Below are 25744 nucleotides of genomic sequence, written 5' to 3'. Positions count from 1 at the left end.
GGAGGGCGGAGCAGGACCCCTCCCCCCATCACAGAGCCTCCCCCTCACCCCCTGATACATGAGCAGAAGATCCTAGAACTCACCCACAAGATGATGGAGCTGCTGACTGGAGAGGTGACACTGCTGGGAATGCTGGGAAATTCTCCAGTAACAGCACTGGAGGGGTCTGGGTGATGACGGTGTCATTGTGTTGTCAGGTTCCTCTAAGGTGTCAGGACGTCACTGTCTATTTCTCCATGGAGGAGTGGGAGTATATAGAAGGACACAAGGATCTGTACAAGGAGGCCATGATGGAGGAGCACCAGCCTCTTATATCACAGGGTAAGAGCCGTCATGTGTACTGTATACACGTGTGTGCAGTGACATGTAATGGAGGAGCACCAGCCTCTTATATCACAAGGTAAGACCCGTCATGTGCAGTGTATACACGTGTGTGCAGTGACATGTAATGGAGGAGCACCAGCCTCTTATATCACAGGGTAAGAGCCGTCATGTGCAGTGTATACACGTGTGTGCAGTGACATGTAATGGAGGAGTTCTTCAGGTTCTGTCCTTGGTGTCTTCAGGACAGGAGGAGAATCTGATCACCGGCTGCTGCTCTAGGGTTAAGCATAATTTTTTGGTGTTTTCCTTTTAAATCAAATAACAGCGGAGAAGAAAGCTCCTCATCTTACTTTTATATTTCACATATGAGGCTGGGGGCAAGAACTGAGGAGACATCTGGCAACACACAAGGTCTCCTGACAAGTCACAGTGAGACATGTTGTCTTTAGGATATCAGCAGTCAGATGTCTATAATCTAGTGCCCACTATACAGCTCTCCGGGAACATGTCTTCTGGGGGGTCTCCTATAAGGGTCTATGAGGGAACCTTTCCCCCCTTATGCCCCCTCTCTGAGCGGTGACCGGCTGATGTCTATAATCTAGTGCCCACTATACAGCTCTCCGGGAACATGTCTTCTGGGGGTCTCCTATAAGGGTCTATGAGGGAACCTTTCCCCCCTTATGCCCCCTCTCTGAGCGGTGACCAGCTGATGTCTATAATCTAGTGCCCACTATACAGCTCTCCGGGAACATGTCTTCTGGGGGTCTCCTATAAGGGTCTATGGAGGGAACCTTTCCCCCTTATGCCCCCTCTCTGAGCGGTGACCGGCGGATGTCTATAATCTAGTGCCCACTATACAGCTCTCCGGGAACATGTCTTCTGGGGTCTCCTATAAGGGTCTATGGAGGGAACCTTTCCCCCCTTATGCCCCCTCTCTGAGCGGTGACCGGCTGATGTCTATAATCTAGTGCCCACTATACAGCTCTCCGGGAACATGTCTTCTGGGGGTCTCCTATAAGGGTCTATGAGGGAACCTTTCCCCCCTTATGCCCCCTCTCTGAGCGGTGACAGGCTGATGTCTATAATCTAGTGCCCACTATACAGCTCTCCGGGAACATGTCTTCTGGGGGTCTCCTATAAGGGTCTATGGAGGGAACCTTTCCCCCTTATGCCCCCTCTCTGAGCGGTGACCGGCTGATGTCTATAATGTAGTGCCCACTATACAGCTCTCCGGGAACATGTCTTCTGGGGGGTCTCCTATAAGGGTCTATCCATCTGTCAACATGTAATTGTTAGGTTCCAATCAGGTACAATGGCGCCCAGAGGCCTCACAAAGACCCCAGACCTGCTGTGTAATAAGGAGACCCCAGCGGTACAGCCTAATAGATCGCCGGTCAGTCTACTACCGCCAGTAATGCTATGGAAAACTATGAACTGTAAAGCATTGTACAAGTGATAAAGGATCATAGCTTCAAGTGCCCTAGGAAGAAAGACATTCTTCCCCCTCCGCATAAAAAAAACAATATACAATAAAAAATAACGTCCTTACGATTGTTCTATATATTTGGTTCAGACACATTTATAACGACCCCTAGAATAAGGAGAACGTATTCATATAGAACAAAGCAGTGTGTAGAAAAACTAAAAGTTGGATTCCGTATTTTCCTTTTCACCCTCCATGACGGCATACCATGAGAGATGACCCGCCTCCAACCAGGTAGGGACAGGAAGTATAAATTAGACCCTCCTTCAGCTCTTCCTTAGTGTCTTCCTGTCCCTCCAGGTAGGAGAAGGATCATCCTCATGGGACATGCTATGAGTCCGTTCTGTTTCAGGCAGGCAGAGCGGTAAGAAGAAAAACATGCCTTATCTGCACATGAGGGAGCGACAGCACCCGTGCCCTAGTTGGGTATTGAGGTGCTGTGAAGATGGCCGAGATTGCTGCTCCTTACCTCCCGCTGGGCGCGGAAGTCCATGTGCAACCGGACACTCAGCGAGTCCCTCCGGTCTATTGAAAAGCTCCTCATCACGTTCCGATAGTTTTGGTTCTTGCGATGACGCCACCGGAAGTCGTATGCGGCTCACGTGCGTTCCAAACGGTACTTCCGCTCTGTAGAACGCACGCTGAGGGGGCGGAGCTACAAGTCGGCGCGCTGGATCATGGCGGAAGTCGCCCACTGATCTGAGGTCTGCAGGTGAGAGTATTTAAGAGGGGTCTTTAGAGGGGATGGTGCAAGCTGGTGAGATGGAAACCTCTCAGGGACCCTCTATCGTAAGTCAAGGTCTCCTGGGGATGGGGAATGCTGGTTATATTACCTTTTGCTAACCCCAGTATATCTCTCTCTCTCTCTCTCTCTCTCTGTCTCTGTCTCTGTCTCTGTCTGTCTCTCTCTCTCTCTGTGTCTCTCTCTGTGTCTCTCTCTTTCTCTTTCTCTTTCTCTCTCTCTTTCTCTTTCTCTCTCTCTTTCTCTCTCTCTCTTTCTCTCTCTCTCTTTCTCTCTCTCTCTCTTTCTCTCTCTCTCTTTCTCTTCTCTCTCTCTTTCTCTCTCTCTCTTCTCTCTCTCTCTTTCTCTCTCTCTCTCTTTCTCTCTCTCTCTCTCTCTTTCTCTCTCTTTCTCTCTCTCTCTCTCTCTTTCTCTCTCTCTCTCTCTCTCCTGTAGCTCTGAAAAAAGCTAGGCCATAAACTAAAAAATGTGTTCAGCTCGATTGCCCGACACATATAACAAAAAGCTTTGCAAGAAATGTACCTCTAATATGGTGAAGGACTTAGTCCCGTCAATTAGAGAGGAGCTGCGAGATGTAATGAGGGAAGAAATGAGATCTGCCATGGCAGAAAGTCCGGCAGTTACTCCTGGAACATCTAGCTCTAAACACAGAGATTCTAAAATGAGCATCTCCGGGTCATCATCCTCTGACTCAGAACTGGAGTCGGATTCGGAGGATGAGGATTCCGAGATCTCTTCTGGGTCTGATTCAGAATATAAAAACGTCCTTTTTTCCTCTGAGGACACAAAGGAGTTAGTAAAAGCTTTCAGGGCTACTATGGGGCTTTCAGATGAAAAAGTGCAGAGGTCCGTCCAGGACCAAATGTATAGTGGTCTAGAACAAAGAATAAAGAGGGTGTTTCCGGTCCATAAAAACATGATGGAACTAATTAAAAGAGGATGGAAATCCCCAGATAAAAAACGGTTTATTCCAAAAACCATGAAACGTCACCTTCCCTTCTGTGAAGAAGACGAGACCCTATTAACAACTTGCCCCAAAGTTGATGTATCTCTATCCAAACCAGTTAAAGGGGCTAATGCTCTCCCATTTGAAGACATGGGGACTTTAAAAGACCCCATGGACAAAAAAGCTGATCAGGTTCTAAAAAAGCTCTGGGATGCTAGCACAGCGCTATTTAAGCCAAATCTGGCGGCCACATCTGTATCGAGGTCTTTACAAAGGTGGCTGTTACAGTTAGAGGTTCTCCTGAAGGAAGGAGCCTCTTATGATACTCTAAAAGACTCCTTTCCCCTACTAGTGAAGGCCGTCGATTTCCTGTCAGACTCCGCGGCAGAGTCAGTCAGAATGGCTGCTAAGACCTCGGGCCTAGCAGTAGTAGCTAGGAGAGCTCTCTGGTTAAAATTCTGGTCCGGCGATACCAGTTCAAAAACAAGACTTTATAGTTTACCCTTTCATTCGAACCTACTGTTTGGCCAAGACCTTGAATCCATTTTAGAGAAGGCCTCGGACTCAAAAAAGTCCTTCCCTAAAGATACAAACAAAAGGAAATTTCCCTTTCGCAGGATTAAAAAAGGGAGTTCTTTCCAGGCCAAAAGAACATCTAGGAACACTGCTTGGTCAAAAGGTAAAAATCAGATTAGGTTACACCTAACGGCCTGGAACCTGAAAGGATGATTTTGAGATCAAAGGGCCTATCAGAAGCCATTATTAACACTATGTCAGCCAGCAGAAAAGATGTAACTTAGAAAATTTACCGTAAGGTGTGGAGTAAATTCTGCTGTTGGTGTATCCAGGAAAAAACTTCTTCTCAGAAGTTCTCAGTCCAAGCGGTTCTAGGTTTCCTGCAGTCAGGCTTCGAAATAGGATTACGCCGAAACACTTTAAGAGTGCACATATCAGCCTTAAGTGCAGTGTTTGGTGAAAAAATTGCGGCACATCCATGGGTTATCCGTTTTCTAAGAGGGGCAGATAGGTTAAGACCGTTCCTAAGGCCTACAGTTTCCCCTTGGGATCTCAATTTGGTGCTGTTAGGTTTGACTAACGCCCCTTTTGAACCTTTGTCAGAAACCTTGTTGAGATATTTGTCACTAAAGACTTTATTCCTGGTATCAATCACCTCAGTGCTCCAAGCTCTAAAAATAGTGAAACCTTTCTGCATCGTGTTTCCTGACACAGAATTGTATTCAGATTGGACAATTCTTTTCTTCCTAAAGTGGTATCAAACTTCCACAGACAGCAAGAGATTATTGTCCCATCATTTTGCTCAAACCCAAAAACAGAAGGTGAAGTAAATTTCCACAAGTTAGATGTACGTAGGGCCGTGTTACTCTATCTAGAGGTTACAAAAACGTTCAGGAAAACAGACTATCTATTCGTCCAATTCAGTGGAACACATAAAGGGCAGAAAGCCACAAAAAACTCCTTATCCAAATGGATAAAAATGGCAATTTCGGACTCCTATAAAGTGTCAGATATTCCTCCACCAAAGTCCTTTTACAGCACATTCCACAAGATCCGTGGCTGCATCCTGGGCTGAGAGAGCGAGCGCCTCATTAGAACCGATATGCAAAGCAGCGACATGGTCAACTCCTCATACATTTATTAAACATTATAGAGTGGATACTAGAGCTAGTCAGGAGCTCGCTTTCGTAGGAAGGTGCTTCAGGCCATAGTCCCCCCCCCCCCCCCCCCTAATAAGAGTAGTATTCTGTTATATCTCATGGTATGCCGTCATGGAGGATGAAAGGGAAAACCCAAATTACTTACCGGTAATTCCCTTTTCTTGAATCCTCCATGACGGCACGGATTTCCCACCCTAAAATACGTATATGAATAAATATATGTAGGAATATGTACATACAGGCCCACATATAGGCCGATAAATATGTGAAGGAGTGTGTGGGTTTGAAAGCAAAAATAAATAAATTTTATATATATATATATATATATATATATAAAAATCGTAGATATATAATAATCCTTTATATGTGAGGATAAGACTCTCTAGGCTGTCTCCATCTCTGGTGTTGCTTCATTCATGCCGTCCCATTGAAGAACGGTCACACGTTGTTTTTACTGTGCAATAAACGGCAAAAAAACACCAAAGGCACATTGGAGGAATAGCGGGGCTTTATGTGTGCCCTCTAATCTAATATATAAAGCGGTGTGTGTGTGTGTGTGTCCACTAAAGGAATCCGCACCGTCGCATTTACAATCACCAAATTTGGCACACAGGTACATCAGGTGTCCGGGAAGGTTTTAGACCAGGTCTCAGCTCTCTAGGACGTACCGTTCCTGAGATATTCCCAAAAAATGCATTAGCCAATAGAAGCTTGGTCACATGACCCTTATCAGCCAATAGAAGCTCGCAGGATGTTAGTCTCCACATACAGACAGTTCTACTCCAGGTTTCCATAACAACCCAGCCATTTATCTTCACTGCTGTAGGAGAGCTTTGAAGGAAATCTGTCACCAGGATAATTGCTATTGAAGTAAAGCCAGGGCCTAATAGCTGTGGATGACACTGTTAAGGGAGCGAAATTCTGTGGAGGTCACGGTGCAGGGGACAGGTTGGAGGCCACCCTCAAAAGACTAACTTAAAACCCCCACCCCCAGGTCCCGCTAAGCCACAACCCCAATCCGGTTAGGCCACACACCCTCCCACTCCTTAGCCGACAGGAATTTTAAAAATTAAGGTAAAAATCAACTTCTGTCAGCTGCAGGGGTGGGAGGGAGGGTGACTTTCTCCCTGCAGCTCATGCTCAGACAGCACAGTGCTGCTGTCTGAGAGTGAGCCGTTCAAAAGGACATCCCTGTGTGCTTTCAGTCAAGTTATGAGATAAAAAACTCTAAAGATGTCTATAAACCCGAGATCTGGTGACTGTGCGGCCATTAGACCTTACAGACCGCATTGTCATGTCCGTGGATTCTCCCTGAGACGTGCGCTTCACCTCATGGTGCATGATCTTAGTAAATGTAGGATTGTGTGGTCAGAACCAGATTGTCCATAATATTATAGAGGATCTCTGTGGAGGAAATGGCTGCAATCAGACTAAACAGATATGAGGCATTTAAGACCTTGCGGGACCTATGGAGGAAGCACACCCCAAAAACCGCTCCAAAATAGGGACGAGGACGATGAAGATAGAAGAGCGGTCTTGGTTTGGGGAAATCTCAGATACTCCCTCTGACTCTCGATCTTGGACTGTTGTCGGAATTAGGTGAGACATAAGACTCTCCCTACAGACTCGGACCAGATCTGATACTTATAAACCTACAAAAAATGCCAGACTGCTTATAATGAATGAATACTTTATTACAAAATCACATATATTTCACAAACATGATCAAAAGGAATATGGTGCAAGAGATAAAAACGACATCACTGGAGAAAACATACAGCGGATACAAGTCATATATCAGTCCATTATGTAATACATGAAAGAGTTAAGTGCTAATGCAAACAAATAATCTATGATCAAAAAGACATCGGACAGTTACCCATGCTGTGTCTCCTCCAGGATGGCGCCAACCCCAACGCGCGTTTCGGCGTCTGGTTATCATATCTGATACTTGAAAGGTTTATTACTTTCATTTTGTTTTATTTATGTTTCGTTTCCTATATGTCTCTATCAGGCAGTTTACATGTGTAATATAAATGTAATCAGGTGATAATGGAAGATCTTATATCTTTATTACTTATTACTGCTGTAACAAATGTGAGGCTGCTACATATTTGTTGGATGTAAAACTTTAATTTAAAAAAAGTGATGTTAAAAAAATAATAATATAATAGAGAATCTCTCACTAAATTTCTCAATACAGACGACATGTAGTATTAAGGAGATCTCCTAGACCTGATGAGGCCGGTGTACTTACTTACTTTGAAATTCTGTGTCAGAATGGCTGATCTTAAAATGAGCATTTATGACCCCATCTAGAAAGTAAGAGCGCTCCTGAGTCCTGTATTCATGACCTCTCCTCATTCTCTGACCATCTATGGCTTAACTGACGAGCTCCTTTCAGTGCACCTCCTCTCCTGCTGCTGCTGATATCTCACACATGCTCAGTACAATGTGCAGTAAAATAAAGCAGCAGATGGAAGCCCGCACTGAAACTGCTCCTGGAGACGGGCGCTCTCTAACCAAAGAGCCAGCGAGACCGCAGCCTGTACTGAGCAGTGTGAGATCTCAGCAGCAGCAGGGGAGGAGGTGCACTAAAAAAGACAGTGTGAATTCAGCTCTAGGTGTGTATTATGACATGGATTCTTCTAGTGAGTCCACCAACATCCTCAGGGCTAGGATCTGTTAAATAATGAATGCAGGTTGTGTTGAGGAATGTGCTGACGGACCCTTTTACATAAACTTGTTAAATTAAAGCGTTGAAGGGTAAAATGTGTCGGAAGAGTGCAGGGCTGGTTGTCAGAGATGATTGGACGTTTATATATAAGTCATGACCGGGTGTAGAGCAGAATCCTGGATTCTGTCAGGAACTTGAAGAAAGCTTTATAAGGCTGGGATCACACGTGGAGTTTGGTCTGGGCAATTAATAGAAATAGAATAGAAACCAAAATGCAGACTCAGTAACTGACCTGATCGTGTCCTCGCCCTCACCGGCTCTGCTGCACTGTAAGGAGTCCCGTCATAGGGATGGGGATTTCCTCAGGGAAGGGCCCTTCGGCTGAGCTGTAAGGAGTCCTGTGGAAGGGATGGAGGTGCTTAGGGGAATATTGCTGGGTCTCAAATCCAGGATCTGCTTTATGGGAAGCAAAACTTTATTAGTTGAGCCATTGGAAGCAGCTCAGGATGGTGGTGGTGGTAGTCCTGTAATATCCTGCTGAAAATGCTTCATTTCTTATTTATTACACATAGCTGAGTGTATTGCCCTGCATAGAAGGGTGGTACTCCCAGCTGCCACTGAATTAGTCTAGTCTTCCAAGGACAGGTGGTACACCTATATAAAATAAGCTGAAGCTGGTGGAGGTGCTCCTACCATATCCAGCTGCTGTTTACTGAAGGATACAACACATAAATATATTGCCCTCCCACTAAAAGGTGGTACTCCCTCCACTCTTTGATCGTGTTTCCTTGGGACAGATGGTACTCCCATTAAAAGGAGCAGTGCCAGTGATATGTCAGGGTATGCTTGCTATGCATAACACCTTCATATATCCCAGAGAAACCACTGCCTGCAGGGATGGAGACAGCAGAGAGGGGTGGCCGCAGTCTGCCCGCACACCGCTAACGAAATATCAGTCCATTAATTGTAACCACAGAAAAATGTTCAATTAATCGTTAGTTTGATTTAAGCTAGGGCTTCACGGTGATGGTGTCATGTGACAAAGTCGCGAGACATCTCGTAATGTATTTTAACCCTTTGGCTTCCGGAGGTTTTTTTGGTTTTTGCATTTTCATTTTTCTTCCCTATTTTCCGTGAGCCATAACTTTTTTTATATTTACAGGCACACAGCTGTCTGAGGGCTTATTTTATGCGGGACAAGTTGTACTTTCTAATGCCACCGTTAATTATGCAGAAAAAAAATTCCAAATGGGGTGGAATTGCAAAAAACTCAATCACTCAACCGTTTTACGTTTTTTTTTCCGACTGTGTTTTGTTTGCAGCAAAACTGACCCATGCCCTTCATTCTCTGTGTAAGTACGATTACAACGATACACCATATGTATAGATTTTTTGTGTGTAAATAAATTTTAACTTAAATAAATAAAATATATATATATATATATATATATATATATATATATATTTTTTTTTTTTTTACATCATATTCTGACCCCCATAACTTTTTTATACTTATGTCTACTGAGCTGTTTAGGGGCTTATTTCTGCGGGACAATTCATAGTTTTATTGATTTTTGTAGTGTGCATGACTTTTGGATCACATTTAATTTAATTTTTTTGGGTAAGAGAAGCAATGAAAAAATGGGAAATCGGCCATTTTGACCCTTTTTTCCGTTACGCCATTCGCCGTATTGGATTTTTTAATTTTTTATATTATAAGCATTTTCGGTCCCGGATGATACCCAGGAGGTTTATATTTATTATTTTTATTTTTATTTATTTTTTTATTATACGGAATGGGGTGTGATTTAAACATTTAATATTTTTTTTTTATCATCATTTTAAGGCTCATAAATGACCTTATAAGTGATATTTTTTTAATTTTGACCTATAAGGGATTTAAAAAATAACAATTTCTTTGCATTTTGATCATTTCCTATGTTGGCATGCCATCTGGCGGCCAAAATAAGAATTGCAGCATTAATGCTCTGAATTTCTTCATAGAGACTCAGCGCATTCATCGCATGTACTGAAATCCCGATTGGCCTCACAGGGCTCCATGCTTCCGGGTTTTTGCGCATTCAGGTGCTGTGATCTCATTTGATCACGGCATCTAAAGCATTTAATTACCGCGATCAGCATTATTGCAGGTTGTGGTAATTAGCCGCAAGTCTCTGCTGTTTGAAACAGTAGAGACTTGTCGGCCACGACGCCCGCTGCACACGCAAGCCGGCATCATACTTGGTAGCGAAATGGTTAATGGTGTCACCATGCAACATGCTGTGACAGTGATGAGAGTCTAAAAAAAAAAAAACAAGTGGCCGTGTAGCCATAGCTTTAAGGCAATATCAATTCAGTCCTATGTGCAGTTGTTTTTTTTTTTTTTACTCAAATCCAGGAGAATGGCTTATGCTTCTCCTTCCTGTTGAATTCACTTCTAGCCTAATAGGAATGTTATGTTTTTTCTAGTTTGGAGGAAAAAATGCAATTTCTGATTTTTATCTTTACAGAAAATCCCAGCAAGAATTCTGAGGAAAGGTTTTTGTTATCACTAAAGGATGAAGATATCCTGCAGCGGTCTTCAGGAGAAAACATCATTACCCCTAATGTACATCCAGGACTTCACAATACAGATATATCCTATAATCCTCCTAATAATGAGGGACCTTCTCCTGACCAATCACAGATTGTTACCACAAGTACAAGTCAGAAAGGGGGTGAAAGGTTTCACGTTGGTATAGAGTCCACAAAAAGCTCAGCTCTTTTTACATACAGAGGAATTCACACATTAGAAAAGCCACATTCATGTTCAGAATGTGGGAAATGTTTTAAATATAAATCACATCTTGTTATACATGAAAGATGCCACACAGGAGAGAAGCCACATTCATGTTCTGAATGTGGGAAATGTTTTACACAAAAATCACATCTTCTTACACATGAGAGATGCCACACAGGAGAGAAGTCACATTCATGTTCAGAATGTGGGAAATATTTTACACATAAATCAAAGCTTGTTACACATTTAAGAAGTCACACAGGAGAGAAGCCATATTCATGTTCAGAATGTGGGAAATGTTTTACACAAAAATCACAACTTCTTACACATGAGAGAGTTCACACAGGGAAGAAGCCACATTCATGTTCAGAATGTGGGAAATGTTTTACACAAAAATCACATCTTCTTACACATGAGAGATGTCACACAGGAAATAAACCATGTTCATGTTCAGAATGTGGGAAATGTTTTACAGACAAATCAACTCTTGTTATACATCAGAGAAGTCACACAGGAGTGAAACCATATTCATGTTCAGAATGTGGGAAATGTTTTGCAGAAAAATCATATCTTTCTACACATAAGAGAAATCACACAGGAGTGAAACCATATTCATGTTCAGAATGTGGGAAATGTTTTACACAAAAATCCCATCTTCTTAGACATGACAGTTGTCACACAGGAAATAAGCCACATTCATGTTCAGAATGTGGGAAATATTTTACACAAAAATCATCGCTCTTTACACATTTAAGAAGTCACACAGGAGAGAAACCATATTCATGTTCGGAATGTGGGAAATGTTTTACATGGAAATCATATCTTGTTAACCATAAGAGAATTCACACAGGAGAGAAGCCATATTCATGTTCAGAATGTGGGAAATGTTTTACATGGAAATCAGATCTTGTTACACATAGGATAAATCACAGGGAGAAACCATATACATGTTCAGAATGTGGGAAATATTTCACAGAGAAATCACAGCTTGTTACACATTCAAGAAGTCACACAGGAGAGAAGGCATATTCATGTTCAGAATGTGGGAAATGTTTTACACAAAAATCAGACCTTGTTAAACATGAAAGATGCCACACAGGGGAGAAACCATATTCATGTTCAGAATGTGGGAAATGTTTTGCTCAAAAATCAAATCTTGTTAAACATGAAAGATGCCACACAGGGGAGAAACCATATTCATGTTCAGAATGTGGGAAATGTTTTACACAAAAATCACATCTTCTTACACATAAGAGATGTCACACAGGAGAGTAGCCATATTCATGTTCAGAATGTGGGAAATATTTTAAACATAAATAACAGCTTGTTACACATTCAAGAAGTTACACAGGAGAGAAGGCATATTCATGTTCAGAATGTGGGAAATGTTTTGCATGGAAATCAGATCTTGTTACACATAAGAGAATTCACATAGGAGAGAAACCATATTCATGTTCTGAATGTGGGAAATGTCTTTCCCAAAAATTAAATCTTTTGGCACATGAAAGAATTTACACAGGAGAGAAACATTTTCACATTATTTAACATATTAGGTTATTCGTTGACCTTAAAAAGCCAATAAGAAGATTCATTTTTTTGGTGGTATTATCCTATATTGCTTGTTTGGTGCAAATAAATATGGAAACTTTTTGAAGACAAGGCCGCAGTTTTTTTCTAATCTTCTTGACAACTGGGAGTCCAGCAGGCCGGGACTCAACACTGCAGGCACCGCCAACGAATGGTCTTTTTGAGAAATCTCAGTGAGTAGTGCTGTCTTATACTCCTTTTTTTTTTCTCTGGCTTGTTTGGTGCAAATAAGTAAGGAAACTTTTTGAAGTCGAGGATGGCCACAGTTTTTTGAATCTTCTTATTATCCTGTATTTCCCCAATGACCTAATGATATTTCTCTGACTGGTATCCATGGAAGAAAAGTATTGTGGATCTAACTCCTTAAGGACTCTTGTAGTACATGTACGTCACAGCTGGACATAACTTAAGGACCAGTGACATACATGTACAGCATGCTGATCGGGCGGTTGCAGGAGCTGAGCCTGCACGATCAGCAGCATGGACCAGGCAGTCACTGACAGCCGGGTCCCTGCTGCATACGCAGCTGACCGCGGCACATGCGGTATCCTGCCAGGTGCGGGGTGTCCACCAGGTACCCGTGCTGCTGTGATGGGGACCCGATGGCAGGCAAGGCAGTCCGATGCCTTCCGTGACAGCCTGTGAGATCCAGCCCCCTGGATCTCACAGACAGGAAGCTGTAAGTGTATTACACAGAAGTATTGTAAAGGGGATAAGACCCCCAGTGTGGGACAACAATAAAAAGTAAAACAACTGTGTTTCCCTTAACCACTTCCCATCTGGGCCATTTGCCCCCTTCCTGACCAGGCCTAATTTTGCAAAACTGACATGTCTCACTTTATGTGGTAATAACTTTGGAACGCCTTTATTTATCCAAGTCATTCAGAGATTGTTTTCTTGTGACACATTGTACTTCATGATAGTCATAAATTTGAGTCAAAATATTTCACCTTTATTTATGAAAAAATCCCAAATTTACCCAAAAATTTTACAAATTCGCAATTTTCTAAATTTCAATTTCTCTGCTTTTAAAACAGAAAGTGATACCTCATAAAATATTTATTACTTAACATTCCCCATATGTCTACTTTATGTTGGCATCATTTTGGAAATGTTATTTTATTTTTTTAGGACGTTAGAAGGCTTAGAAGTTTAGAAGAAATTCTTCAAATTTTTTAGAAAAATGCCAAAACCCACTTTATAAGGACCAGTTCAGGTCTGAAGTCACTTTGTGGGGCCTACATAGTGGATACCCCCATAAATGACCCCATTGTAGAAACTACACCCCTGAAGGTATTCAAAACCGATTTTACAAACTTTGTTAACCCTTTATGCGTTCCACAAGAATTAAAGGAAAATGGAGATCAAATTTTTAAATTTCACTTTTTTGGCAGATTTTCCATTTTAATCCAATTTTTTCTTTAACACATCGATGGTTAACAGCCAAACAAAACTCAATATTTATTACCCAGATTCTGCGGTTTACAGAAACACCCCACATGTGGTCATAAACTGCTGTATGGGCACACGGCAGGGCGCAGAAGAAAAGGAACTCCACATGGTTTTTAGATGCCATGTTCCATTTGAAGCCCCCTGATGCACCCTTACAGTAGAAACTCCCAAGAAGTGACCCCATTTTGGAAACTAGGGGATAAGGTGCCAGTTTTATTAGTACTATTTTTGGGTACATATGATTTTTTGATCATTCATTATAACACTTTATGGGGCAAGGTGACCAAAAAATTGGTTGTTTTAGCACAGTTTCTATTTATTTATTTTTACAGCGTTCACCTGAGGGGTTCAGTCAAGTGACATTTTTATAGAGCAGATTGTTACGGACGTGGCGATACCTAATATGTATACTTTTTCTCATTTATTAAAGTTTTACACAATAATAGCATTTTTGAAACAAAAAAATTATGTTTTAATGTGTCCATGTTCTGAGAGCTATAGTTTTTTTATTTTTTGAGAGATTTTCTTATGTAGGGGCTCATTTTTTGCGGGATGAGGTGACGGTTTTATTGGTACCATTTTGTGGGACATACGCGTTTTTGATCACTTGGTGTTGCACCTTTTGTGATGCAAGGTGACAAAAATTGCTTGTTTTGACACAGTTTTTTTTTTTTTTTTTACGGTGTTCATCTGAGGGGTTAGCTCATGTGATATTTTTATAGAGCTGGTTTTTACGGACGCGGCAATACCAAATATGTCTATTTTATTTTATTTTTTCTATTTTTTTATTTATTTTTTTTATTCCTTACTTGGGGACCTTTTTTTTTTACATGTGAAACTTTTTTTTATTTTATTTTTTCAACCCTTTTATTTTTTTTAATTTTTTTTTACACTTTTCGTCCCCCATAAGGTCATACAAGACCTCTGGGGGACATTTGCTTCACTTTTTCTTTTCTTTTTCACTGTTGATTTCTCCTGTAACTGGGGCTGACATAGTAGCCCCAGTTACAGTGGAAATACACCCCCCAGAGAGGCTGTACAGCGCAATACTGAGCTGTACAGCCTCAGTGCAGGGCTGATCGAGGTCTGTGAGAGACCTCACAGCTCCTGCACTCTCCGGTCCCGGCGGTCACATGACCGCCGGGCCGGAACAGGAAGCGTATAGCGCTTCCTGCTCTGCATACACAGCGCTCGGTGAGCGCTGTGTCTGCAGCGATCTAGAAGGCAGGGACACCTGGGAACTGTCCCTGCCTTATCTCTGGGTTGCCCTGCTGTCACTGACAGCGGGCAACCCGATCAGCAGCTGCACGATTAGCGTGCAGCTGCTATTTCTGAAAGGACGTTTTAAAACGTGCTTTCAGAAATAGAGATCCACCCATAGGACGTTTATATCCTATGGGCGGACGTAAAGTGGTTAATTAAAAAAGTAAAGTTTTAAGTAAAAAAAAACGCCCCTTTCCCAAAATGAAACACATAAAATTGCAAAAAAAAAAATAAAAACAGACATATTTGGTATCGCCGCATGCGTAACGACCGGCTCTATAAAAAAATCACCTAACCTCTCAGGTGAACACCGTCAAAAAAGTAAAATAAAAACTGTGCTAATCCCGCAAAAATGATACCCTACCTAAGACAATCGCCTGAAAAATAAAAAAAAATATGGCTTTTTTGGGGTTTAAAAATGCTTTTATTGTGTAAAACTTAAATAAATAAATAAAAGTATACATTTTGGATATTGCCAAGTCCATAACAACCTGCTGTATAAAAATATCTCATGAACTAACCCCTCAGGTGGACACCGTAAAAAAAATAAAAACTGTGTTGACTCAATTATTTATTTAGTTTTAAACTCGTTTTATTGAAGAGTAACAAGGCAAGGCATCAATACACATACAATCGTACAAGATTGTCAATGCACAGTACATGAAAGACCTGAGTAACAAGGACATTCCACAGTCGGTGATAAGTATATATTTGTGTATGTGAGCACCATTAGTCATGCAGTACGAATACAATAAAACAGATAAATCCTACAATGGAGTGTGTTAGCTGTGTTTTGTACTACAGCGTGAAGTTATCAGGTATTGTGGGACAGTTAGATAGGGTCAATGTTGATTCTCACCAAAGGCGCCATACTTTCAGAAATTTGTGAGGACATTTTCTATGTATAAACATTACATTCTCTAAAGGTATCACTTGATTTACAAACTTTTTCAAAAGCCCTATTGTAGGCAGGTCATCCACCTTCCATTTAAGAGCTATAACCTTCCGAGCTAGGAACAGGGTTTCCCCCAAGAATATTTTATTATAGTGTGTCCAACCGTCTTCATCCAATATACCCAATAAACACACTCTGGGGCACAATGGTATGGGTCCTAGGCCCATGGCTGAAAGTACATCAAGCACTACCTGCCAAAATGATCTGATATAGCTACATTCCAACATCATATGCCAAAAATCGGCATTCGCGTGTGAACATCTAAGGCACCTGGAGTGAGACAACCTGCTCATCTTATGCAGCCTGGTGGGAGTTAAATAACTCCTGTGCAATATGAATAGTTGTATAAGCCTGTTGTTTATAGAGGGTGAGACTTTTATAGTGGCCTCTAGTGCCTCTGACCAGTCTTCTGCAGTAAGATGAGGGATGTCCCCCCTCCATCTACTTTCAGCCATCAGTGGTTGTGATGACATATGATTCCCCAAAAGGTGTGTGTAAAGTGCAGAGATTATTTCTTTTCGGTCCTTGTGACTTTATAATTCCTATTAAAGGGTATGAGGATATACCGTGCTGCCCATAATTATTCATACCACTGGCAAATTTTGACTGAAAGTTACTTTTATTCAACCGGCAAGTAATTTTTTGACGGGAAATGACATAGGTGTCTCCCAAAAGATAATAAGACGATGTACAAGAGGCATTATTTTGGCAAAAACAAAACAAAAACATTTCTCTGCTTTTATTTACATTTGAGCAAAAAGTGTCCAGTCTAAAATTATTCATACCCTTCACAAACTGTCACAGTCTGTGGGAAAATCAAAATTTCTATACTATTCCAAATAGTCCAAACTGTTCTAAAGCATCCTAATTACCCTGATTAATTGGGAACAGCTGTTTTAATCAACTCAAGAGGTGTAAAACAGCAGCTCTCTGCAGTTGGTTTGTGGACAGTCATGGATAAGACAAAGGAGCTCAGTGAGGACCTGCGGCTGCGCATTGTGGCTGCTAACAAATAAGGAAAGGGCTACAAGGCCATTTCTAAATGTTTAAGTTCCAGTGGCTACAGTGCAAAGTATTATAAAAAATTTACGAAGAAGCCCGTAGGCTTCGAAACGCGTAGGCTCGTTTTTGGTCTCTGGATTACTCCGTAGGACAGTCGTGACGTCACGCCGCACGTTCCGGAACCCTGTACCATCACAGCTCCCTCGCGCGCACGCCAGCCACCGGCCGGGGCGGCATACGCGCTTCGAGGTTGAGCAGGAAGAAAACAAACAGGAAGCACTGCAAAGTCATCTCATCCTGTTGCCACACCGGACAGTCGGTGCATACCTCACCTGACCAAATCCCTGACCCTGCCGGAATAAGGTAAATTACCAAACTATTAATTACATCTCCAGCGCTGGTACCAAACATTAGTTTGTTCACTTTTTCATATTATAAAAAATTACAAGATGTTCTGCACTGTGGAAAATCTGAGGATGTGGTCGGAAGCCAAAAGTGACACCTGTGCTGGCCAGGAGGATAGTTAGAGAGGTGAAAAAGAATCCAAGGATCACCACCAATGCCATCCTGGTGAATCTGGGCTCTGCTGGTGGCAATGTCTCAAGGCAGACAATCCAACGGACACTGCACACTGCTGGGTTCCACGGATGCAGACCAAGGAGGACGCCACTTCTCCATATAAGGCACACAAAAGCTCGCTTGGCCTTTGCAAAAGCTCATCTGGACAAAGAAGAAGACTTCTGGTCTTCTGTGTTATGGTCAGATGAAACAAACAATGTATTGTTTGGTCACAATGATGTTTCCTTCATTTGGCGTAAAAAAGGAGAAGCCTTCAACCCAAAGAACACCATCCCCACTGTCAAACATGGTGGTGTGAACCTAATGCTTTGGGGGTGGTTTTCAGCCAATGGACCAGGGAACCTAATCACAGTAAACGGCACCATGAAAAAAGAGCAATACATAAGGATTCTCAACGACAACATCAGGCAGTCTGCAGAGAAACTTGGCCTTGGGCACCAGTGGACATTTCAACATGACAATGACCCAAAACACACAGCAAAAGTGGTAAAGAAATGGTTAGCAGACAACAACATTAACGTTTTGGAGTGTCCCAGCCAGAGTCCGACTTGAATCCAATTGAGACTCTGTGGAGGGAGCTAAAGATCAGGGTGATGGCAAGAAGACCCTCCAACCTGAAAGATTTGGAGCTCATAGCTAAAGTTGAATGGGCAAAAATACATGTGGAGACATGCAAAAAGCTGGTCTGCAATTATATGAAGCGTTTGATTGCTGTAATAACCAATAAAGGCTCAAATGTAAATAAAAGCTGAGAAATTTTATTTTTTTCCACAATAATGCCTCTTGTACATCGTCTTATTATCTTTTGGGAGACACCTATGTCATTTCCCGTTAAAAAATTACTTGCTGGTTGAATAAAAATAACTTTAAGTCAAAATTTGCCAGGGGTATGAATAATTATGGGCAGCACTGTAGCTCTTTCATTGCTCTTGAATTGTTCCCTGAGGGCATGTCTAATTTGTAAATATCTAAAAAATTTAGAGCGTATCAAGCCAGATTGTTCCTGGAGTTGAGAAAAGGAACGGAGAACCCCATCATGATAAATATCTCATAGTATAGTTATTCCATGCTCTTTCCAGATATTTCTCCCTTCAATGTTTTGTAGATGTGGAAACAATGGATTATCCCACAGTGGTATAACATCTGCCCAGTCTTTGTATTGGTGAAGTTTTGCATCCCTCCACACCTGATGAGCCAACCTGTGTATCTGCAACGCACGCCCAGAGATAAAACCGATATTCTCTAGGACTGGCCATAATGTGGAAAGTCCCAGATAATATTGTAGATAGTATTCTGCATTCTGATGCTGCTCTTCTGTAACCCATGTGTATAAATACCTCAATTGCCCCACCAAGAAATATAAGTGGAAGTTTGGCAATGCCGCTCCTCCTTGTTGTTTGGATCTTTGCAGTGTTGTAAGTGCAATGAGCAGGACACTGGGTCAGTGGGGATGCTATGCAGTGGGTCAGTATATATGTGTAATAGTTTGTGATGCCAATTGCAGCTTTGCCAGGTACTGTAGCAGGGCCCTTTAAGATGTTATAGCTCATATACCAGGTGAGGAATGCCAGAGGGGGATAATGTCTCTGTATAGCAGATATGGTAGTGTCAACGGTGTCTCCTACCTTGGTACGGCTGGACTCCTGTATCCTGGCTCACATGCAATTAATTTGAGTGTGGTTAGCAGGAGTAAATGAGGAAAAATTTAGATCCAAACAGGTGATAAAGTGCAACTTGAGTTTACTTGGTGACATGCAGCTTTGATCCATACAAGTTACAGCATAAGTCTTGGGTCCCAGCAGGTTTCGGCAATATGTGGCAGGAATCTATATGTATTCTGCTTCTTATCATATGCCTAGTAGATCTGGCAGGTATCTATCTTCTGCTCTGTCTGTAGTCTGCTTAGTTTGGGCCTGACTAGCTGAGGAGGAATTTGACTTCTCCTGGTCTTGGGATCTGTACTCACAGGACTGCTCGCAGGGTATGGTGTCTTCTTTCTGGAGATCTATAGTTCTGTGGATGGCTGCTTTCTTTCTTGTCAACCAGCTGAGATAGGTGACTCAGGCTGGGAAGATGGATCCTTAACCTCAGCCGAGGTTGGATCCTAAGTTGGGATCCCTGAAACTGGGAGCTCCTACCAACACAACCTACCCCAGCAGGGGGTGGCTGGTACACTACCTATGGCAATAGCAAACAATAGGGGGGAGAGAGGACATCCCTGCCTCGTACCCCGCTCCAGTGGAAATGAGGATGAGGCATTACCATTTATCAGTATATGGGCCCTAGGATTCTTATATATTATTTGGATACATTTAAGGAACACTGTTCCAAAACTTTTCAGAATCCCCGTCAAATATGTCCATTCTAAGGAGTCAAAGGCTTTAGCCGTATCAAATGAGGCCATAGCCCATTGTTTGCCATTTTGCACTCCTATTTGTACTATGACCTGTGCTCTGCGAATGTTATTGGACGTCGAGCGACCCGGAATAAATCCAGTCTGTATATAATGTTGGGTATTATTTTATTTAATCTATTAGCCAGGATTTTTGTGAGCACTTTGTAGTCTAGATTTAATAGGGATATGGGTCTATACGACGCACAATGGGTTCTTGTCTGGTTTCTGTAGTACCACTATGGAGGCATCGTATAGAGAATCTGGGAGCTTCCCTATTTGTTGAGCCGCTCTATACATATCGTGCAATTGTGGTCCCAAAATATCTATATATTTAGCGTAAACCTCTAGGGGGAGCCCATCTGGCCCAGGTGATTTCCCATTTGCTAGACCTCTAACAGCTTCTTGAATCTCTTCTAGTGTTATTTCCTCCTCCAGTATGTCTCTATCACTAGTGGCAAGCTGAGAGTGTGTTACTTCCTCAAGATAATTTACAAGCTCAGTGTCTGAAAAGCGCACTTTAGATTGGTATAGGTGTTGGTAAAACACTCGGAAACCTGCCACTATGCCTTCTGTATTTTCTTGTATTGTACCATCAAAGGTTTGTATACGAAGAACCGGAGGGTCTTCCCTGATTTATCTCCCATCTCAAATGCTTGCTGTTTAAAGAAGAAGAATTTACGGCTACTTTTTTCTTTAAAATGAAGAATATATAATCTCCCCTTCTGTAACCAATCCTCTCTGTTTGCCTCAGAGGGGGTCAGAGGTGAACCGAGTTTCCGATTCCTTGACACTAATACTCAGTGCCTTCTCTTTTCGTTGTGTATCTTTTTTGATATATGAAATTGAGAATTTGAGGCAACCTCTAAGATATGCTTTTAGAGTGCTCCACAATATCAGAGTATTTCATTATCCATCGTGTAACTCTAGAAACACCCTAAGTTGGTCTAGTACTCTGCCATTATTTGACATGAGAGTAAGCCAAAATGGGTGTATTCTCATTTTAGGTAGGGAGTATGTAGTGTTTGGTACATTAAATTTGGCAATCACTTGTGTGTGGTCTGATATACTCTTAGGGCCATGAAAGATGTCTGTTAGGTCCATATAAATTTTGGGAGTGCCTATCATATAATCTATTCTTGATGACGCACCTCTTGAGGGAGTGAAGCATGTGTACTCGATGAGATCTGGATGATTCTTTTTCCAGAGGTCCATCCATCCCATTTCCTCGATCCAATTGGACAAGGCAGTGGTTGTGTTATGTGAAACGGATGTAGACTCAGCGGGAAATCTATCCAATTGGTTGTTCATTACCATATTACGATCCCCCATACATATCAGTCTGGCAGGGGGATATTGAACTGCAAAGCTTGCTGCGGTCTGTAGGACAGAGATATTAGCTGGAGGGGGGGGGACAACATATGTTCATGAGTACATATGGGATACAGTTTATATGGGCAAAGACAAAAATATATTTTCCCTCTGGATCCGTTTCTACACTGTGAGGGTCCCATCTAATGGTGCAGTCTACTAGTAAGGAAACCCCTCTTGTCATGGTCTTACCTTCTTACTGTTCTCCTTCGTTTGACATGTGCTGGCGGCCATCTTGGTTTCTGGGTTTCTTGTAGCCTCCCACCCTGCGGCTTCTCCTTCCCACTGGGAGGAGCTGGATGCCCAGCTCATATATATAGGAGGTCTGTGGCTTCAGTTCCTTGCTTGGTCCTCCTGTGTTCACATGCTTCTAAGACTGCTGCTGCTTCTGGTTCCTGATCCTGGCCTCGTCTGACTACCCCGTTGGTTCCTGATCCTGGCTTCGTCTGACTACCCTGCTGGTTCCTGATCCAGGCTTCGTCTGACTACCCTTCTACTTCCTGACCCCTGTCTACGCAAGACCCTGCTTCGGTTTAGCCATCCGTTTGGACTTTTGCTTACAGCTTGATTTTCAATAAAGCCTTCTCATTTCCACTTATCTCTTGTTGTACGTCTGGTTCATGGTTCCATGACACCTCTAGATTGTGAGTTACCAAAGGCATTTCCCAACCATTGTACCCAGTTTTTTTTATTCTGCCTACTGTGTCTGTTGTTAAGTGGGTTTCTTGTAGGCCGAGGAGGTGCGGGTTAAATTTACGGATATGCGAGCATACTGCTATTCTTTTTCCCAGATTACCCATTCCTCTCACATTCCAGGACATAACATTCAAGGTGGCCATAGTATTGTTAGCCTGTATTTTTCCAGATGGTCATACATCATTAAGACTATGTGATCGCAACCTGCTCTCAGATCTTCCAGTAGGTATACCCCAGTGTTCACGTACATTCTATTATCACGTCTTGCCTTAACAAAATAGTTGAACATGGAACATAACAAAGATATCCAAAATCTTATGATATGATATAGTTGTGAAAACAACAACGGTAATGGGAGATAAATTTCCCTGTGGCTATGTGATCAGGCACCTGCATAGTTCAGGTTGTTCAAAATCTATGTAGGTGTCTGACCGGCTCCTTATGTGATATACATTAAACTGACAGATTATTAGTAACTAGAGTTGAGCGCACACCTGGATGTTCGGGTTCGACGGGTTCGGCCGAACTTGAGAAAAAAGTTCGAGTTCGGGGCCCAAACTTGACCCCGAACCCGAACCCCATTGAAGCCGATGGGGACCCGAACTTTTGAGCACTAAAATGGCTGTAAAAATGTCATGGAAAGGGCAAGAGGGCTGCAAATGTCGTCAAAATGTGGTTAAGAGCATGACAAGTGCTCTGCAAACAAATGTGGATAGAGAAATGACTTAAATTAACATAAAATACGTAAAAATAAATAAATAATAATCTTGATCTAGGAGGACCAGGTCTTTATGGAGTACGAGGTTGAGGAGGCGGTGGATGTGGTGGTGTAGGTGGAAGTGGCTGTGGAGGAGGAGGAGGTAGCCTACACTTCTTTTTGGTTTTAAATGTATTTGTATTTTTTTTAATTAGGATACACTCCAAAACATTGGGAAATATAACCTGTGATGACCCCCTCCAGTCATGCTAAACACACGTTCAGACAATACACTGGCTGCAGGGCAGGCCAGCACCTCCAAGGGGTAAAGGGCAAGCTCAAGCCATGTGCCCAATTTGGAGACCCAGAAGTTGCAGGGGCTAACCCCTGTCAGTCAGTTCGTGTAGGCGTGTGCACACTTACTGCCCCACCATGTCGCACGTCCCCGTGATGTTCACGATCCAATTTGATATCTGCTCTATCAACTTTTGACGTTCTTTTATGCGCCTAACATGGTGATCACGGGTGGCAAGGAATCAGGGTTCCAGGATGGAGAGGTAGCATGAGAAAGAGAGACCACATCCAAGGGAGGATTCATTTTTTCAAATTTAAAACTATAGAGTTGAAATATGGGAGAAATTATTAAAGCATAAAAGTGTAAAAACTTTTCAAAGTTTAAGCATTGAATGTAAGGATGTGGTGCGCATTAATTACTGAATAATATATAAAATTGTATTCCTTGTCACCTATGCATAGCAGGTGTTTATTCACGTCTAAAATTGTATAATGTCAACCCAAGAATGTAACAGAAAAATTATTGAAATGTATTAAGCTGTCAACTAGGTAGAGGAGGGGTATATTACACCCAAAAAATGTAACTGACAAATTTTTATTTTTTTTTAACCGTCCTACTAGGTATAGCAGTGTACTATACAACCAAAAATTGGTGAATTTCACCCTAAAATGTAAATAAATTTTTATTTATTTTTTAACTGGCCTACTAGGAATAGCAGTGGTGCTATACACCCAAACATTTGTTAATTTCCCCCCGAAAATGTAAATGACAATTTATTTTTATTTTTTTAACCGGCCTACTAGGAATAGCAGTGGTACTATACACCCAAAAATTGGTGAATTTCACCCGAAAATGTAAATGACAAAGTAGTGAAATAATATAAAATAAAATACGTACAAATAAAAAAAAAAAATTTGGATTTATGAGGTGGAGTTCCATATGGAGTAGGAGTTTGAGGAGGCGGTGGACATAGCGGTGTAGATGGAAGCGGCGGTGGAGGAGGATGAGGTAGCCAACACAGGTTTTTGTTTTTAATTTAATTTTTTAAAATTAGGGTACTCTCCAAAAGAGTGTGAAATATCCAAAATACAAACATCATGTCACGGAGGGTGTTACAGAAAACTAGAAGACACAAATGAAGATCTGACTGACTTGATCCAAAACTAAGGAACCAAAGGGTAAGCCCTGTAACAGCCCTAGCTCTCTCCCTTACTGCTCAGCCTATGCAAAAATCTCTATGGTAGATAATTGCATACCCTCGTTCCTCGACTGTATAACACCTGAACACCCTATAATAGTGAGGGGACACGACCACCGACTCCCTACACTTACGGAGGGAGTCAGTGTCACCTAGGATCAAGCAAACAGGAAAACACAAATAAATGAACAGACTTATCTGTAGAAGCATCAGTTGTAGCATCCAGCATGCACACACTCCAGGAAGTTGTATAAACCGCAAAGTGATGCAGTATGGGAGGGCATTTAAAGGGATGCAATCAGTGCAACTAGATGACAGCTGAGAGAGGGAAATGAGATGAAAAAACGAAAGCAAAACAAAAGAACCTCAAGCAGGAGGTTTTGAAGAACGTCTGTCAGAGCTTCTCAGATGTCTGGCAGTGACAGTACCCCTCCTTCTACGAGTGGACTCCGGACACTCAGAGCCAACCTTCTCAGGATGGGACCTATGGAAATCCCTGATGAGACGAGTGGCCTTAATGTCCGTCACTGGGACCCACGTCCTCTCCTCAGGACCATAACCCTCCCAATGAACGAGGTACTGGAGAGAACCGCGGACAACACGAGAATCCACAATCCTAGAGACCTGAAATTCAAGATTACCATCAACCACAATCGGAGAAGGAGGCAAAGAGGAGGGTACACTGGGTTGGACATAAGGTTTTAATAGGGACTTATGAAAAACATTATGGATCTTCCAAGTCTGAAGAAGATCAAGACGGTAGGCAACAGGATTGATGACGGACAAGATTTTGTAAGGCCCAATAAACTTAGGACCCAACTTCCAGGAAGGAACCTTCAATTTGATATTCTTAGTAGACAACCACACCAGATCACCAACATTCAGGTCCGGACCAGGTACACGTCTCTTATCCGCCACACGCTTATATCTCTCACTCATGCTCTTTAGATTATCCTGAATCTTTTGCCAAATAGATGACAAAGACGAGGAGAATCTCTCCTCATCAGGTAAACCAGAAGACGCCTCTCCAGAGAATGTCCCAAACTGCGGATGAAACCCATATGCACCAAAAAATGGTGACTTATCAGAGGACTCCTGACGACGGTTATTTAAAGCAAACTCAGCAAGGGACAAAAAAGAACACCAATCCTCCTGATTCTCCGCCACAAAACAGCGCAGATATGTCTCCAGATTCTGATTGACGCACTCTGTCTGGCCATTCGACTGCGGGTGGAAATCAGAAGAGAATGACAACCGAACCCCCAAGCGAGAACAGAAAGCCTTCCAGAATCTGGAAACCAACTGCGTGCCCCTATCAGAGACTATGTCTGAAGGAATACCATGCAATTTGACAATGTGCTATAGCAAATTGATTATCAATGAGATTGACAGCTGCTCCACTATCTACAAAAATCTCACAAAGAATGTTCTTGCGCTCTAGCGCCACCCTGGCAGGTAGGACAAAACGGGAACTACAAGCAAACGGAAAACCTTCAATTTCCGCATCAACCTTGCCAATAGTAACAGATGGAATGTTTTTAGAGGATTTTTTTCTTTTTGTTTCTTTATTACTCTAAAAATACTGCCTGAGTCTCCTAGAGGGACAAACATTTGCCAAATGATTTATACC

The 25744-nt window shown here is 42.2% G+C and overlaps 1 pseudogene; it reads left to right on the top strand.

Moving 5' to 3' along the window:
- Positions 1 to 271: 271 nt before the first annotated feature.
- LOC122930510 overlaps positions 272 to 25744 on the top strand; it is a 56943-nt pseudogene continuing 31470 nt past the window's right edge.

The sequence above is a fragment of the Bufo gargarizans genome, chromosome 1, assembly GCF_014858855.1.
Source record: "Bufo gargarizans isolate SCDJY-AF-19 chromosome 1, ASM1485885v1, whole genome shotgun sequence".
NCBI classification, from domain to species: domain Eukaryota; kingdom Metazoa; phylum Chordata; class Amphibia; order Anura; family Bufonidae; genus Bufo; species Bufo gargarizans.
Note: the sequence above shows the minus strand (reverse complement) of the source record. Positions and strands in the feature narration are given on the sequence as shown.